At 36.5% G+C, this 17,746-nt stretch overlaps 1 long non-coding RNA gene across 1 annotated transcript in view; it reads left to right on the top strand.

Annotated features, from left to right (window-relative positions):
* The first annotated feature begins 4,456 nt into the window (after positions 1-4,456).
* LOC137488348 (uncharacterized) overlaps positions 4,457-17,746 on the top strand; it is a 22,651-nt gene continuing 9,361 nt past the window's right edge. Inside the window, exon 1 of the long non-coding RNA XR_011007378.2 lies at positions 4,457-4,678. This is a non-coding gene — a long non-coding RNA (uncharacterized lncRNA). The remainder of the gene's footprint in view (positions 4,679-17,746) is intronic.

The raw sequence follows: 17,746 nt of genomic DNA, 5'->3' as shown, positions 1-17,746 counted from the left end.
AAAAAAAAAAACAATATCATTGCTTGATGTTGCACTTTAATTTGGGTATGCTGTTAAACATAAACCAATGTTTAGGGTTTGTGTTAAAAGTGGAAAACATGATCTTCTTTTCTAAAGAGGGAAGATGTGGGAAACCAGTTTATTATGTTAACCAATCATATTGTACCTGTTTGGTGTAACCCCACCCCGTGGGGGTCAAAGGGGTTAACCCAGAAAGTGAATGACAGAGTTTATAGGAAGTGCGTTGTACATGCGTGGCTGTTTAATAAAAAGTAATCTGTGAAACGAATGAAGAGTTTACTCTCATGACAGAATCCAACATGGAAATCAATGTTTTCTTTATTGGCATTGATTGTTTTGAAATTTAAATGTCATTAACATGCATGTGTTTTAATTCCTTTAATAAATATGGCTGTCAAGCCAGAATCTTGATGGTTTATTGTGGCTATGTTGTTTACATAAAGAAATCTGTGTTACAAGTTAAACAAAAATTATATTAAACAATTATATTTTGAATTTAAATAGTTTTTGTCTTGCGTTTACATAAATTTTACATTTGAATAGCCACAATTACAAGTTTCAGTATTTTAAATGCGATTAATCACGATTAATTTTTTTTTAAATGTGCGATTAATTAGTTAATTTTTTTTATCGATTGACAGCACTAATATATATATATATATATATATATATATATATATATATATATATATATATATATATATATACATACAGTTGAAGTCAAAATTGTTAGCCCCCCTAAATTATTCGCCCCCTGTTTATTTTTTCCCCAATTTCTGTTTAACGGAGAGATTTTTTCCCCACACGTTTCTAATCATAATAGTTTTAGTAACTCATCTCTAATAACTGATTTATTTTATCTTTGGCATGATGACAGTAAATAATATTTGACTAGATATTTTTAAGACACTTCTATACAACTTAAAGTGACATTTAAAGGCTTCACTATGTTAATTAAGTTAACTAGGCAGGTCAGGGTAATTAGGCAAGTTATTTTATAACAATGGTTTGTTCTGATGACTTAAGGGGCTAATAATTTTGACCTTAAAATGGTTCATAAAAAATTTAAACCGCTTTTTATTCTAGCTGAAATAAAACAAAAGTATTTCTCCAAAAGAAAACATATTATCAGACATACTGTGAAAATGTCCTTGCTCTGTTAAACATCATTTGGGAAATATTTAAAAAAGAAGAAATAAATCAAAGAGGCGCTAATAATTCTGACTTCAACTGTATATATATATATATATATATATATATATATATATATATATATATATATATATAAAGATAGATAGATAGATAGATAGATAGATAGATAGATAGATAGATAGATAGATAGATAGATAGATAGATAGATAGTGCTGTCGCCTCACAGCAAGAAGGTGGCTGGGTCAGTTGGTGTTTCTGTGTGGAGTTTGCATGGTCTCTCTGCGTTCACGTGAGTTTCCTCTGGGTGCTCTGGTTTCCCCCACAGTCTAAAGACATGCAGTACAGGCTAAATTGTCTGTAGTGTATGTGTGTATGGGTGTTTCCCAGAGATGTGTTGCAGCTGGAAGGGCATCCAGTGCGTAAAACATATGCTGGATAAGTTGGTGGTTCATTCCACTGTGGCGACCCGAGATTAAAAAAGGGACTAAGACAAAAAGAAAATGAATGAATGATTTCAGTTCAGTGTTGGTGCAGTTTAGCTCACTACACTGTAAAACAAGCGTAGTTACCTTTACCGTAGTAAAACCGTTGCCTTAAAAGCAAGATGTTGACTTTACTTTACAAAGTACATTTCAAGAGTTCACACTTAGCAGATGATCTATCAAAAGCTTGTTTGGCATGCTGTCCTGGGAGAGAGCACCAAGCTCAAGGGATCCTCGAGCCCGGGGCTTCCTCCCGTTAGCAGAGCGAGAGGGGAGCCTGGGCTCGGTAGATCTCAGAAATCAGGTTAAACAAAGTGAAAACAGGTTAAACAAGTGCTTGATTGTTATGCATGTTGTATATCTTTGGATGGTAGGAGGAAACCGGAGAACCCGGGGAAAACCCAGGCGGACACGGGGAGAATATACAAACTCCTCACAGAAACGCCTACCGGCCTGACAGGACCTGGGCTGGCAGTGCTCCTGCTGTGGGGCTCACAGTGCTAACCACTGGGCCGCCGTGCTGCCTGATCAGTGGTAAAGGAGGAGAATAGGGGAGGAAGGGGGGTTTCTTCCAAACAAAGATAAAGTGGACTGAAGACTAGTTATTTATAGTAGCAGACTATAGTAGAAGACCAGTAGAACCAGTATAATAACTAGTAGAAGACTGGTTATTTATAGTAGCTTAGGGCTCATATGACTGGAAGAGCATGATTAGCTAATACGAGACCGGCTGTGATAAATCATAAGCACATGATCCTCTCGAAATTAGTTAATGAATAAACTTCACTTATTGTAACTTGGAACAGTTGAGTTGATTTAACATTTTAATAATCATGATTCATGAACATAATTCATTTAGTTTTTTAAGGCAATGCATTTACTCACTTTAAGGGCTCTATTTTGACAGTCCATGCGCAAAACGAAAAGCGCAAGGCACAAACGCTTTCAGTGCGAGTCAGAATGCACTTTTGCTATTTTAAGGATGGAAAAATCCGCTTTGCGTCGTGGCGCATGGTCTAAAAGGGTTGAGCTTATTCTCTTAATGAGTTATAGGTGTTTTGAGAATAAACCAATCAAAGTATCATCTCCCATTCCCTTTAAGAGCCAGTTGTGTTGCGCCATGGTGCATTTGATATGTACATGACGTAAAGTAAGTGGAAAAACTGAGCATTTCACTAGCAAGAAAACAGTTAAACAGAGCATCTACAGCACGAGAATGAGAGATAAGGCATCTCATAATCTACTTTCACTTGCACTCTCGTGGATAGGGAAACTTTATACGCACAGACATCAATTAGCCTGTAAATAATTAATTTAATTTGTTAAGCACAAAGATTTGTTTCAAAACTATTTCTAAATTCAGTTCTAATTTCCAGCAAACGAATAAATGAACAATAATAATGAAGTGTGCTTAAACACCTGAGTTATATCCTAAAACACATGCTGTGCCCCATATGGTCTAAAACCTGACAGGTGGACAAATCTAAGCTTGTTTTTAATAAAACTAATATAAATATAGATATAATAAATAATACTGCTAATAATAATAACATTATACAAAAGCAAATTGTTATGAATGAACTGAAAAAGCCTCCCCAGATGAAGAAAGTATGAAGGCGGTGGTTTTTAAATTCATGTAGGCTAGAAAATAATATTTTGTAATGTTTTAATAATTTATATCCTATTTATATCCTTATTATATCCTATGTATGTCCTATGGATATTTGCGTATTGCTCTACATCTTGTGTGCATTAAGCAGTGTCTAAGCGAGTTCTAAAGAACAGACTATTAAAGTTTCTCAAAATAGCAACGTGCCAAAACACGCCTGCCTTTTTAGACCAGAACGCCTATGGGCGCACATATGAGCACAAATGCATTTGCTATTTAAACAGCGTGGCGGAACACCTCAAAACGACCCTTGCACTGAGCTGAAAGTAGCAAATAACTATTGCGCTGCGCCTTGCGCCACACTGCACCGGGTGTATAATAGGGCCCTATGTCAACTAATCACTAGGGCCAGGTGGAACCTGCTGACTTTTTTTTGCTATTTCTGCACAGAATGGTGTTAGATCTGTGGATTTATGCAGAATTATTTTGAGAGTATCATAACTAAAACCTTAATATATGAACTAAAAAGTTAGGGTAATTAGGCAAGTCATTGTATAACAGTGGTTTGTTCTGGAAACAATCCAAAACTAATATTGCTTAAGGGGGCTAATAATATTGAGCTTAAAATGACTTTAAAACAATTAAAAACTGCTTTTATTCTAGCCGAAATAAAAAAAAAATAAGACTTTCTCCAGAAGAACAAATATCAGAGGAAATACTGTGAACAATTCCTGAATCTGTTCAACATCATTTGGGAAATACTTGACAAAGGAAAGCTAAATAGAAAGCTGAACTGAGAGCAGAAGCATATTAGTGACACAATATTCCCCTGTGAAAATGTGCAATTGACCATCTGTCACGTCCAATCAGCAGCAGCGATTTGCACAAACACGAAAGACGAGGCGTGACCTTTGAGTGCAGCGTGTGACCTTTGAAAAAAGGGAGATCGTCCTCTGCATCTTACTGTATTATGATGATAAACGGCGTTCATTAACCTGCTGCAGACAATAATTAGCTGTAAACACCCTAATTTTACTCATTCTGTCACACCGAGCCACTGTAGTTCCTTCATTATATCATAATGCATTAGTTTTGGGTGTTCTGCTGCATATATTCACTCCACTGAAACTCTGGGCTCTTCTATTGATCCCTCTCTCTCTCTCTCTCTCTCTCTCTCTCTCTCTCTTTGCAGTTTTATTATTAATGGCTGGAAGTTGGTGCTCATCTGTCTCCATGGACGCAGTTTCCCATAATGCATCTATCCCTGAGAGCAGACGGAGATGGAGAGCGGTCATTTCGCAGACGTTTGTCCCTCTCCAGTTCTAGAAAATGTCATCATCATCAGTCCATCAAAGCCTGTCGCTGGAGAATGACGGACAGCTCTCAGCCACCAATGGGAGAAGAGTCAGCTTTTGTAAGTGTCCAATGGCTGTGCGCACTGTTGTAGTATGTAAATGAGTTATTCAGATTCGAGGATCTAATGATCAAATCAAAAATCAAATCAAATCAGGCCTCTATTTGTCACATACACTTCGTATAGTGAAATTGAAACCCCCCCCCCCCCCCCCCCCCCCCCCGACTGTACACAAACATCACAGTTTTCAGGGGCAGACAGGTCACATGAGGTAGCATTTAGAAAAAGGAAGTGAGATACATTTCTGGAGAGGGAGGCAGAAAAAAAACCCTCACCTTGCTCTTGAATTAGGGCAGCGTGAGATCAGGGAGAAAAAAAGCCCCAGCAGTCAAGCACAAAAACACACAGACAAGACATAACATCGCCACGTGAAATTTATTTATAAGTGTGGTTCATTCATAAACTAATTTCGAGAGGATCACGTGTTTATAATCAACACGGCTGGCTCCTTGTTAGCTCCGTAATCAGCCCTATTAGATGATTACGGAAGCATTATAAATAACCTGAGTTTTCCACTCCAGTCATCTTCGTCTTGAAGCTCCCCCCCTTCCACCCCTACATCCTCCCACTTTTTCTGATCGGGCGACACGGTGGCCCAGTGGCTAGCACTGTTGCCTCACAGCAAGAACACCGCTAGTCCAACCCATCGGGCTGGTTGGTGTTTCTGTGTGGAGTTTGCATGTTCTCCCCGTGTTCGCGTGGGTTTTCCCCGGGTTCCCCGGTTTCCTCCCACCGTCCAAAAACATAAACCATAGCAATCGACTAAAACAAATTATCACCCAATACAACCTGAGTTTACACTTCTCACGGTGACAAGCAGGGGAGTTCTGGAGACCTACCTGACCTCGAATTCCCCTCTCGCCCTTCTAACGGGAGGGAGCCCTGGGCTCGAGGATATTACGAGCTCAGGGCTCTCTCCCGGGACAGCATGCCAAATACGCTTTATTGATTATCAGCTAAGTGTGAACTCTTGAAACATATTTCGAGAGGATCATGTGCTTATGATTGTTCACAGCTGTTCCAACTTTACCTAACGACTAATTATCCTATCAGACGATCCTTAACTCACTATAATTAACCAGACTTTTCTCATCTCAATATCTTCGTCTTGAAAAAACCCCCCCACCCAACCCTACTTTCCCTCCTTTCAAACGGGCGTCACGGTGGCCAGCGATTAGCGCTGTTGCCTCACAGCAAGAATGCCCCTGCTTTAATTCCATTCCAAACCAGACGGCATTTCTGCACGGAGTTTGCTCGTTCTCCCCATGCTCGCGTGGGTTTTCCCCGGGTCCTCCGGTTTCCTCCCACAGTTCAAAAACAAGCACCCTAAACAATTAATCCAAATACTTTAGCTAAACTCTGAGTACACCTTTCAGCATCCATATCTGACACTTAGCTACAACAAGCAAGAGGGGGAGTCATCAAGATCTACCTGAGCTCAAACTCCCCTCTCGCCTTGCAACGGGAGGGAGCCCAGGGCTCGAGGATCTTCTAAGCTCAGGGCTCTCTCCCGGGACAGCACGCCAAACTAGCTTTATTATCAATCATCAGCTAAGTGTGAACTCTTAAAAGGGGATGGGAACAGAGGATGTGGATATAGTCCGATGAGGGCGGGCAGCCATCTGGTCCTGCAGCCAGGGGGCGCTGGTCACAGACCCGCCTACCCCCTCCAATGAGTGAAAGCACACCAAGGCGTGGGATGAGGGGCTATGTGGTGATTAGCCGCCTTTTCACTATCGCGCCTAAAGTGAGCGAGCCAAGGCCAGTGGCATTTCCACTGTTACTTCCGGGGCCTAATCGGGTCAAAGCAGGGCTTTCTCTGGGTCAGCAGCCGGCCTTTTTCGGCCTGCTGAATTCCTTGTGCCAAAGAAGCCCAACTGGGGCTTAGGGGCGGAGTGAAAGGAGAGGCGGGCACAGTTTTCCGATCACACGAGTACATGCGCCAAACACATAAACAAATAAGGGAAAGAAAACACCCTTATAGGCTGAGGTCTTTTGCGTATGATTGCCCTTATGTTTCCCTTATAAATGTAAGGCTGTTGCATAAAATAATAAAGTTTTAATATATAAGTGACTTTTCTTTTCTGCGTCCTCCTTGATATTTCAATAATGCATAATAATCTTTACACCAAATCAAAGACACAGCACACAGTAAAGGTTTTCAAGAGTGTTTGTCAAGTTTAAAAGGTGTGTTTGTGCGCGTTTTCCCTGTCTGTGAATGTGAGTCTGAGCAAAAGAGCGCTTCCTTCAGCTTTGTTCCCTTCGGCTTTTTTCTTTTTTGTTATTTATTTTAAGATAATACACATTATGAACACAACAGAAAGACATTAAACTTTACAAGTTACGTGTCCACTTTTGCAGGCACAAGACAGTGTCATATCTTGATAAAATAGCCTAAGCTTTATTGGAATCATTTAAAGCAGGGGTCACCAATCCTGGTCCTGGAGGGCCGGTGTCCCTGCAGGATTTAGCTCCAACTTGCCTCAACACACCTGCCTGGATGTTTCAAGTATTCCAAGTAAGGCCTTGGTTAGCTTGTTCAGGTGTGTTTGATTAGGGTTGGAGCTAAAATCTGCAGGACACAGGCCCTCCAGGAACAAGTTTGGTGACCACTGATTTAAATAGTTACACATATCGGATATCATAAAATCATATTAAATAAAAAAACCAATATACAAACAAAAGCGAGCTATGACAATGTAGGTTTATACAATACATGAATCGTTTTTAAGCCATTTCAAACTTTCATTTTATAAAGGCCTCTCTGGAAAAAAAAGATTTTAGATATTTTCTAAAAACAATAAACACCGGAGAAGGTTAAATATTATTTATAAAGTGTTCGATGATATTGATCAAATTTATAGGCTAATTGATGTCTGTGCGTAAAGGTTTCCCTATCCAAGAGCGAATGTGAAAGTAGATCCATTATCTCTCATTGTCACGCAATAGATGGTCTGTTTAACTGTTTTCTGTTAACTGTTAACTGTTTGCTAGTGAAATGCTCAGTTTTTCCACTTAGACTTACTTTACATCATGTAAATAGCGAATGCGCTCTTGGCGTGACGCAGCTGGCTCTTAAAGGGAATGGGAGATGAGAGTCTGATTGGTTTATTCTCAAAACACACCTAATAACTCATTAAGAGAATAAGCTCAACCTTTTTAGACCATGCGCCACAGCGCAGGCAGATTTCCCGTCCTTAAATTAGCAAAAACGCGTCCTGACACGCCCTGAAAGTGTTTGCGCCCTGCGTTTTGCGCTCTGCGCATGAACCATCAAAATAGAGCCCATAGTATTTGCAGTTTTCCCCGGTGCGTTTAGAGAGGCGCTGCACAGGCAGGACTGCGTGATCGCCTTGTTTCTGCTTTCACTCACCCATAAAATGCTCTGTTTGCACGATTTGATTAATATCATCGTATCCAAATAATTTATATATAATATTTCAAACCTTCCCCGGTGTTTATTGTTTTTAGAAAATATCTCAAACTTTTTTTCAGAGAGGCCTTTGTGTAAAAATAAAGTTTAATATGGCTTCAAAATTTGTTTACACCTAAAATATTATAGCTAGCTTTAATTTGTTTTATATTTGTTTATTTTTTTTGTGTGATTTTTATTTTATCCGACATTTGTAATTATTTCAATATAGCTTAGGCTACTTTATCAAGATATGACACTATTGTTTTAAGTCTACAAAAGTGGACTGGTAAACTGTGAAGGAGCTCTTTTTTTGCTCGGTCTCACACACACATACAAGCATCTCAACGCGCACAAACCTTTTAAACTTGACAAAAACCCTCGACAACCTTTACTGTCTGCTGTGTCTTTAATATGGCAAAAAGACCCCAGCCTATAAAGCTAGATGTTTTCTTTCCCTTATTTATTTGTTTGTGTGTTTGGCACATGTACTCGTGTGCGATCAGAAAAGTGTCCGCCTCGCTTTTCACTCCGCCCCGAAGCCCCAGCTGGCCCTCTATGGCCCAAGGTATTCGGCAGGCCGAAAAAGGCTGGCCGCTGGCCCCGAGAAAGCCCCACTTTGGCCTGATTAGGCCCCGGAAGTGACAGTGGAAACGCGACTGGCCTTGGCTCGCTCGCTTTAGGTGCGATAGTGGAGACGCGGCTAATGTGTTCTTAATCCAGCCCTGGGTATTCTGCATTATGATCAGAAGACATTGGGGCTACAAATGTTTACATCATGAAAATAATGCAAAGAAACAAGTTATGCTTTAAAATGACGTGTTTCTCTATACGCAAACATTAATTCTTCATATTTATTGTGAAATATGACACACCAAAGTGCTCATGCCGAGCTTCAAGAACACTTTGGTGCTTTCACGCGTTATTAATATTAATATGAGAGTAAACGCTCCTTTCTTTCCTCTTTTGAAGGTATCACAGAGCAAGAGCAGGGAGACATTTCAACATGTAATTATAGTTGATTATATAACTGAGGACTCCATGGAGACTCCTTCACACAAGCCTATATGCATAATTAATATGCATGAGATGAGCAATGAGAATAATCTGCTTTCATAATGCTTGAGTTTCACACCGCCCTGCTGTGAATGTGTTTTGGGCTTTTTCCTATGCTGTAAATAATAATGCATGTTGAACAATGGGAAACAGACAGACTGAAGGATGAAGAGCTTGTGTAGTGGAGCGGCTGTAGATGCAGACAGGGCAGTGAAACAGATGTTGTGTCATTGAGCGTGGAGTGACCTCATGCAACTGCTGCATCACATCAGCAATGAATATTCATGAATGCTGGATGTAGATGTCAGCGCATGTTTTACATCATTCCAACAGAATATTCTATCTAGTGCAATCCAGTGTATTCAGGGTTGCATGTAACTGATGTATTGTCATAGATGCAATATTCATCTGTGCATGGATAAAAATAGTGCAATATACATGCATGCAATATTCATAAATTTAATAATCATGAATGCAATGTCTCTCAATGCATGTTATTTATCAATGCATGGATGAAAATATGATGCATAATCCATAAATGCGATAATATCTATAAATATAATATTCATAGTGCATAGATGGAAAAAATATACAATATCCATACGCAATAATCATAAAATCAATAATCATAAATGCATTATTTATTAATACATGTTATCAATGCATGGATGAATAATTAATGCAATCATATCCATGAATGCTATATTCATGAATTTAATATTTATCAATATTCATTCATATGTATATTAATATTAACAATATCCATAAATGTAGTAATATTATTAAATTAAGTATTCATGAGTGCATAATTTATCAATGCATGTTTTTAATGAATATTCATGAATGTAATATTGATCAATGCATGGATGAAAATACGGTACAATATTCATAAATGTAGTAATATTGTTTAATTATTGGTGAGTCTGTTATTTATTAATGCATCTCGTTAATGACTGCATGAATGAAAATTCATGAATACTCAATTTGTGTATATTATATCATATTTATCAATACATGTTATTGATCAATGCATATTAAAATATGATATAGTATCCGTAAATGCAATATTTGCCAATGCATGTTATTAATGAATGCAGGAATAAAAAATAATATCATATACTTAAGTCATATGCATATTTATTCAATATTTATCAATATTTCATTTATCAATACAAAATATGATATAATATCCATATATGCAATATTCATAAGTGCAAAAGTTATCAATTCATGGTATTTATGATTGCATGGATGAAAATAATACAATATTCAGAGATGCAATAATCATAAATGTAATATTTATATATGCAATACTGATCAATGCATGGATGAAAATACGGTACAATATCCATAAATGTGGTAATATTGTGAAATTAATGACTTGTATGTCTCCTATTTATTTATGTATCTTGGTAATGACTGCATGAATAAAAATTTATGAATACTCAATTTATGGATATTACATCATATTTATCAATGCATGTTATTGATCAATACAAGCATTAAAATATGATATAATACCTGTAAATGCAATTTTTGTCAATGCATGTTATTAATAAATGCATGAATTAAATATCATAGACTTATGTCATATGCATATCAATGCAATATTTATCAATATCATTTTTCATTGCACAATATGCAAAATATGATACAATATCTATATATGCAATATTCATAAGTGTAACATTTATCAATTCATGGTATTTATGATTGCATGCATGAAAATAATACAATATTCAGAGATGCAATAATCATAAATGTAATATTTATCTGTGTAATATTGATCAATGCATGGATGAAAATACAGTACAACATCCATAAGTGTAGGAATATTGTGAAATCAATTACTTGTGAATCTATTATTTATTAATGCATCTTGTTAATGACTGCATGAATGAAAATATGATGTAATATCCATACATCGAGTATTCATAAACTCTTATCACTGCATGTTATTGATCAATACATGTATTAAAATATGATATAATTTTCATAAATGCAATATTTGTCAATGCATGTTATTAAAGAATGCATGGATAAAAATATCGTATAATATACTTATGTCATATGCATATCAATGCAATGTTTATCAATATTTGTCATTTATCAGTGCAAAATATGCTAAATATGATACAATATCCATATATGCGATATTCATAAGTGCAAAATGTATCAATTTGTGGTATTTATGATTGCATGGTTGAAAATGATACAGTATTCAGAGATGTATGTTACTGATGTAATTTCATAAATGCAATCACATCAATGCATGCATGAAAATAATACTATATTCAGAGATGCAATAATCATAAAAGTAATATTTATATATGCAATATTGATTAATGCATGGATGAAAATATGATACAATATCCATAAATGAAGGAATATTGTGAAATTAATTACTTGTGAGTCTATTATTTATTAATGCATCTTGTTAATGACTGCATGAATGAAATTATGATGTAATATCCATAAATTGAGTATTCATAAATATTTATCAATGCATTTTATTGATCAATGCAAGTATCAAAATATGATATAATGTTCATAAATGCAATATTTGTCAATGCATTTTATTAATGAATGCGTGAATAAAATTTCATATCCTATTCTTATGTCATATGCATATCAATGCAATATTTATCAATATTTGTCATTTATCAATGCAAAATATGATACAATATCTAATAATGCAATATTCATAAGTGCAAAATTGATCAATTCATGGTATTTGATTGCATGCATGAAACTAATGAAATATTCAGAGATGCAATAATCATAAATGTAATATTTATCTATGCAATATTGATCAATGCATGAATGAAAATACAGTACAATATCCATAAATGTAGTAATATTGTAAAATTAATTACTTGTGAGTCTATTATTTATAAATGCATCTTGTTAATGACTGCATGAATGAAAATATGATGTAATATCCATAAATTGAGTTTCCATAAATATTTATCAATGTATGTTATTGATCAATATATGTAAAATAATGCAATATTTATCAATTTATGTTATTTATAAAAGCAAGGATGGAAATATGTCGTTTATGAATACAATATTTATCAATGGATGTAATTATCAATACGTGAATGACAATATGATTCAAAATACATAAAACTTAATTTTTACAAATGCAATATCCACAAATGCAATACTCATAAATTCAAAAGTTATCAATACAATATTGATCAATTCATGAATGAAACTATGATGCAATGTTCATAAATGCTAAAATAATCATACATGAAATATTAAGTAATGCAATATTTATCAATGCAATGCAATATCATGTTATTTATCAATGCATGCATGAAAATAATATATCATCACTATAAAATTCATAAAACAATATCCAAAACACAATATTAATTAATGCAATATTTATGGATTTATGGTATTTATTAATGATGAAAATTATGACAGAATTTCCCAGAGATGGGTTGCGGCTGGAATGGCATGCACTGAGTAAAAACGTGCTGGATAAGTTGCTGGTTCATTCCGCTGTGGTGACCCTGGATTAATAAAGGGACTAAGCCGACAAGAAAATGAATGGATTATGACAGAATACCCATAAAGGCAAAAATGATTAATTCAATTTTTTTCAATACAATATTGATCAGTGCATGGATTATAATACGGTACAATATCCATAAATGCAATATCTATGAATACAATATTTGTCAATGCATGTTATTAATGAATGCAAGAATGGAAATTTGACATATTTATGAACGCAATGTTTATCAATGCATGTTTTTGATCAATGCATGCATAAAAAAATGTAATACAACATCCATAAATGCAATATTCCTCAATGCATGTTCTTTATCAATGCATGTAAGAAAATATAATGCAATATCCATACATGCTATATTATCCAAAACAGCAATATTCATAAGTATTGTATTTATAAGTTCATGTTATTCAGTTTCTTCATTGCATGGATGAAAGTTCTATCCAATAACAGCTCTCTAGATACAAACACTCAATCGAAGAAATCAGCTTGTAAATAAATGTGATTGTTTCCCTGTAAACACACGTCCTCTGCAGCTGAAATGCGAGCGCAGACTCTCTCAGGAACACACTGAATCTTAATCTGTTTTCTGAACACAATGAAAAATACATCAAAACACAGTTCTACAGTAAATCAATCAGCATATAAAACCCCTCCTGTGCAAGAGAATGAATCATTTCCTTCTGTTTCATGGCTTTAACCTTCACTTCTGACACATCTGAGGCTTTAAAATGGGATTTAATAAATATTTAAGACTCATTTATGATTGTGGCAATGCAGTATTCATCTGGGGCATTGTTGTTAACTAAATCTAGAACAGAAAAATGTAATGCAGTCATTTGTCTTTATGAAGACATCTGAAGCTAATAAACAGCACAAAAACACTCAAATTGTGAAATGTAATTCTTAATAATAATTAGTGATGCAATAGTTTTTAATCAATAATAAATAACACAAAGTAAACTAAACCTTGAGCATAAAATCCAATTCAGTATTTTAAATTAAATCTGAAGCTAATAAACGTGACAAAACACTTTATTTATTTAGTAAAGTTGTGACGAAAAATATTTTAAATTGTAAAATCGAAATTTTAATTGATGATAAAATAGTATTTAAATAACAATAAAATAACAATCAAGTCATGCAAGTTAATTAAACTTGAACAGAAAATAAAATATAATATTTTTTTTCTTTATTTAATCTGAAGCTAATAAAATGACAAAACATTTTTTATTTTTTTAAACATTTTTATTTAATTAATCAATTAATTAATTATTTATTTAATAAAAACGTGTGATTAAAAACACTTTAAATTGTAAAAGCTAATTCTAAATATTAATTAATTATATATAAGTGTTATAAAATATAAAATAACATTAAGTTAATGCAAGTAAACTAAAGGTAGAACAAAAAATCCAATACAATATTTTTCCTTAATTGAAACTGAAGCTAATAATCATGACAATGATACTCGAATTGTGCGAGCTAATTTTAAATATTAATAAATCTATTGAACAGTTTTTAATGAAATAATTTAGGATCACTCAGTCTGTGACCTAAGACCTTTTTGCCTTGCCTAAGTGCGCTTCAAAAACCCCTTATGAGTTTCATAACATCGAGGACTGTGACGTGGCGTATGCCACAGCCGGGGTCCCACTCTTGAGCCAGGCCTGGGGTTTATCCCACCACCTGCAGGGGGAGCCGTAAGGGGCCGGTGCATTGTGAAATGAGTGGTGGTTGAAGGTTAGGACCAGAACAACCCAATCGTCAGGCACAGAAACTGGCTCTTGGGACAAGGAAAGTCAACTCACTGGGAGGGAAGGAGCCCGAGCTTTTGCGGTAGGTAAAAACGGTACCGACTAGAGATAATTGGGCTCTCCTCCATGGTGGAACTCAACTTCTTGAGAAGGGCTGGACTCAGTAGGCTGGTGTGGGCTTGCTCATAGCTCCCCAACTTAACCACCATGTATTGGAGTTTTCCCCTGTGAATGCGAGGGTCGTCTCCCTGCACCTTCGGGTCAAGGATAGGTCTCTCACTGTGGTTTGTGCCTACCAGCCAAACACCAGTGCAGAGTACCCAGCCTTGGAGTCCATGAGAGGGTTCTGGAAGGTGCTCAGATGGAGGACTCTGTTGTTCTACTGGGGGACTTCATTGGCCATGTGGGTAATGGCAGTGATGCCTGGAGAGGCGTGCTCGGGAGGAACAGCCTCCCTGATCTGAATCCGAGTGGTGTTCTGTTATTAGACTTCTGTGCTAATCACAGTTTATCCATAACAAACACCATATTCGAGCATGAGTGTCCATCAGTACCAGGACACCCTAGGGTGGAGGTCAAGAATTCACTTTGTAGTTGTCCCATCTGATCTCTGACCGTATGTCTTGGACACTCGGGTAAAGAGAGGGGCAGAGCTGTCAACTGATCACCACCTGGTGGTGAGCTGGATTTGCTGGCAGGAGGGAAAGCGGGACAGGCCTGGCAGGCCCAAGCGTATTGTGAGGATCCTCTGGGAACGTCTGGCTGAACATTAAGTCTCTGAAAGAGCTTTGACCAAATCCCGAGGGAGGCTGGAGACATTGAGGCCAAGTGGTCCATGTTCTCCGACTCCAGGAGTTGTCGCCGTAAGGTCTGTGGTGCCTGTTGAGTCGCCAATCCATGAACCCAGTAGTGGACACTGGCAGTAAGGGATGCCAGTCAAGCTACAGATGGAGTCCTACAGAGCTTAGTTGGCTTGCAGGACTCCGGAGGCAGCTGATGGGTACCAACAGGCCAAGTGTGCTACAACCCAGGTGGTTGCGGAAACAAAAACTCGGGCATGTGAAGAGTTTGAGAAGACCATGGAAGAAGACTATTGGTCAGCTCCAAAGAGATTCTGGCAAACCGTCCGGAGCCTCAGGAGGGAAAGCAGCTCCACATCAACACTGTTTACAGCGGAAGTGGGTAGCTGTTGACCTTGACTGGGGATGTTGTCGGACGGTGGGAGGTTCTCCTTAACCCCACTGACATGTTTGTCATTGAGGAAGCAGAGACTGAGGATGAAGGGGTGGACTTGCCCATCACCCAAGCTAAAGTCACTGAGTTAGTTTGCAAGCTCCGCAGTGGCAATGCAGCGGGTGTGGATGGGATTCACCCTGTGTATCTTGGGTCGGGGACAGCATCTCTGGACTGGGCGACTGTGGTGGAGGTTCCCTTTTTTAAGGAGGGGGAACAAAGAGTGTGCTCCAGCTATAGGGGATCACACTCCTCAGCCTCTATGGGAAAGACTTCCATGGTGCTCCACCGGTAAAAGGTGGCTTGCCATCTCCAGATTGGAGGAAAGTCCTTGCCCGAGGTGGAGGAGTTCAAGTATCTTGGGGTTTTGTTCACAGGTGAGGAAAGGATGCAGCGTAGGATTGACAGGCGGATCGGTGAAGTGGCAGCAGTAATGTGGTCGATGTGCCGGTCCGTTGTGGTAAAGAAGCAGCTGAGCCGAAAGGCAAAGCTCTCGATTTACCGGTCAATCTACGTTCCTACTCTCACCTATGGTCATGAGGAAGACCCAGGACACGCTGGAGGGACTATGTATCTATAAATAAAATGAATGAATGAATAAATAAATAAATAAAATGAATGAATGAATGAATAAATAAATTGAATGAATAAATAAATAAATAAATAAATAAAATGAATGAATGAATAATTAAAATGAATGAATGAATAAATAAATAAATTGAATGAATGAATAAATAAATAAATAAAATGAATGAATGAATAAATAAATAAATAAAATGAATGAATGAATGAATAAATAAATTGAATGAATGAATAAATAAATAAATAAATAAAATGAATGAATAAATAAATAAATTGAATAAATGAATAAATAAATAAATTGAATGAATGAATGAATGAATAAATAAATAAATAAATAAATAAATAAATAAATAAATTGAATGAATGAATAAATAAATATTGAATGAATGAATAAATAAATATTGAATGAATGACCAAATATTGAATGAATGAATACATTTGAAAAAATTTAATAAATAAATAAATAAATAAATAAATTGAATGAATGAATGAATGAACAAATGAATGAATGAATGAATGAATGGTAGTAGTAATAAACACCTCTGTCACCTTCAGTCTGTGTTATGAGGCTTGAAATGAGCATGCCCTGACTAATTAAAAGTCGCAGGCTTTCTATAATGAGTTTAGAGTCTCGTTACAGTCTCAGGCTAATTAGAAAATCACAAAATAGACACATGCACACAATAAACACATGCTCTCAATACACAAACAACAAACAAACAGACACACACACACACACACAATAATACTCACAAATATATATGCTTACACTTACACATGCACAACACACATTTACACACAATACACACATGCACTTAATACACAAGCAAACAAATAAACAAACACACACATGCAGTTGCAACACACACAATCACACACTCATGCGCAACACACATTTACACACAATACACACATGCACTTTTCACAGGCAAACAAATAAACAAACATACACATGCAGTTGCAACACACACTCATGCACAACACACATTTGCACACAATACACACATGCAATCAATACACAAACAAACAGACAAACACACACATGCTGTTGCAACACAAACGCACATTATTGCACACAAATGCATACTCATACACATGCACAACACACATGCACGCAATACACACATGCTCTCAAATACACAAACAACAAACAGACAGACGCACACATAAACTCTTGCAACACATACACACAAAGGCACACACACACACGTTATTACTCACAAATACATATACTTACACTTACACATACACAACACACATTTGCACACAACACACACATGCACTCAATACACAAATTAAGAGACGGAAACACACACAAACACATGCTCATACACATGCATAACACACATTTGCACACAATAGACACATGCTCTCAATACACAAACAACAAACAAACAGACACGCACACACACACACATATTAATACTCACAAATAAATATGCTTACACTTACACATGCACACAATTCACACAAACAAACAGACGGGGTGCAATATTAAT

This window comes from Danio rerio, chromosome 2, assembly GCF_049306965.1.
Source record: "Danio rerio strain Tuebingen ecotype United States chromosome 2, GRCz12tu, whole genome shotgun sequence".
Classification (NCBI taxonomy): Eukaryota; Metazoa; Chordata; class Actinopteri; order Cypriniformes; family Danionidae; genus Danio; species Danio rerio.
The sequence above is the reverse complement of the archived record's forward strand: the minus strand, read 5'-3'. Positions and strand labels throughout refer to the sequence as shown.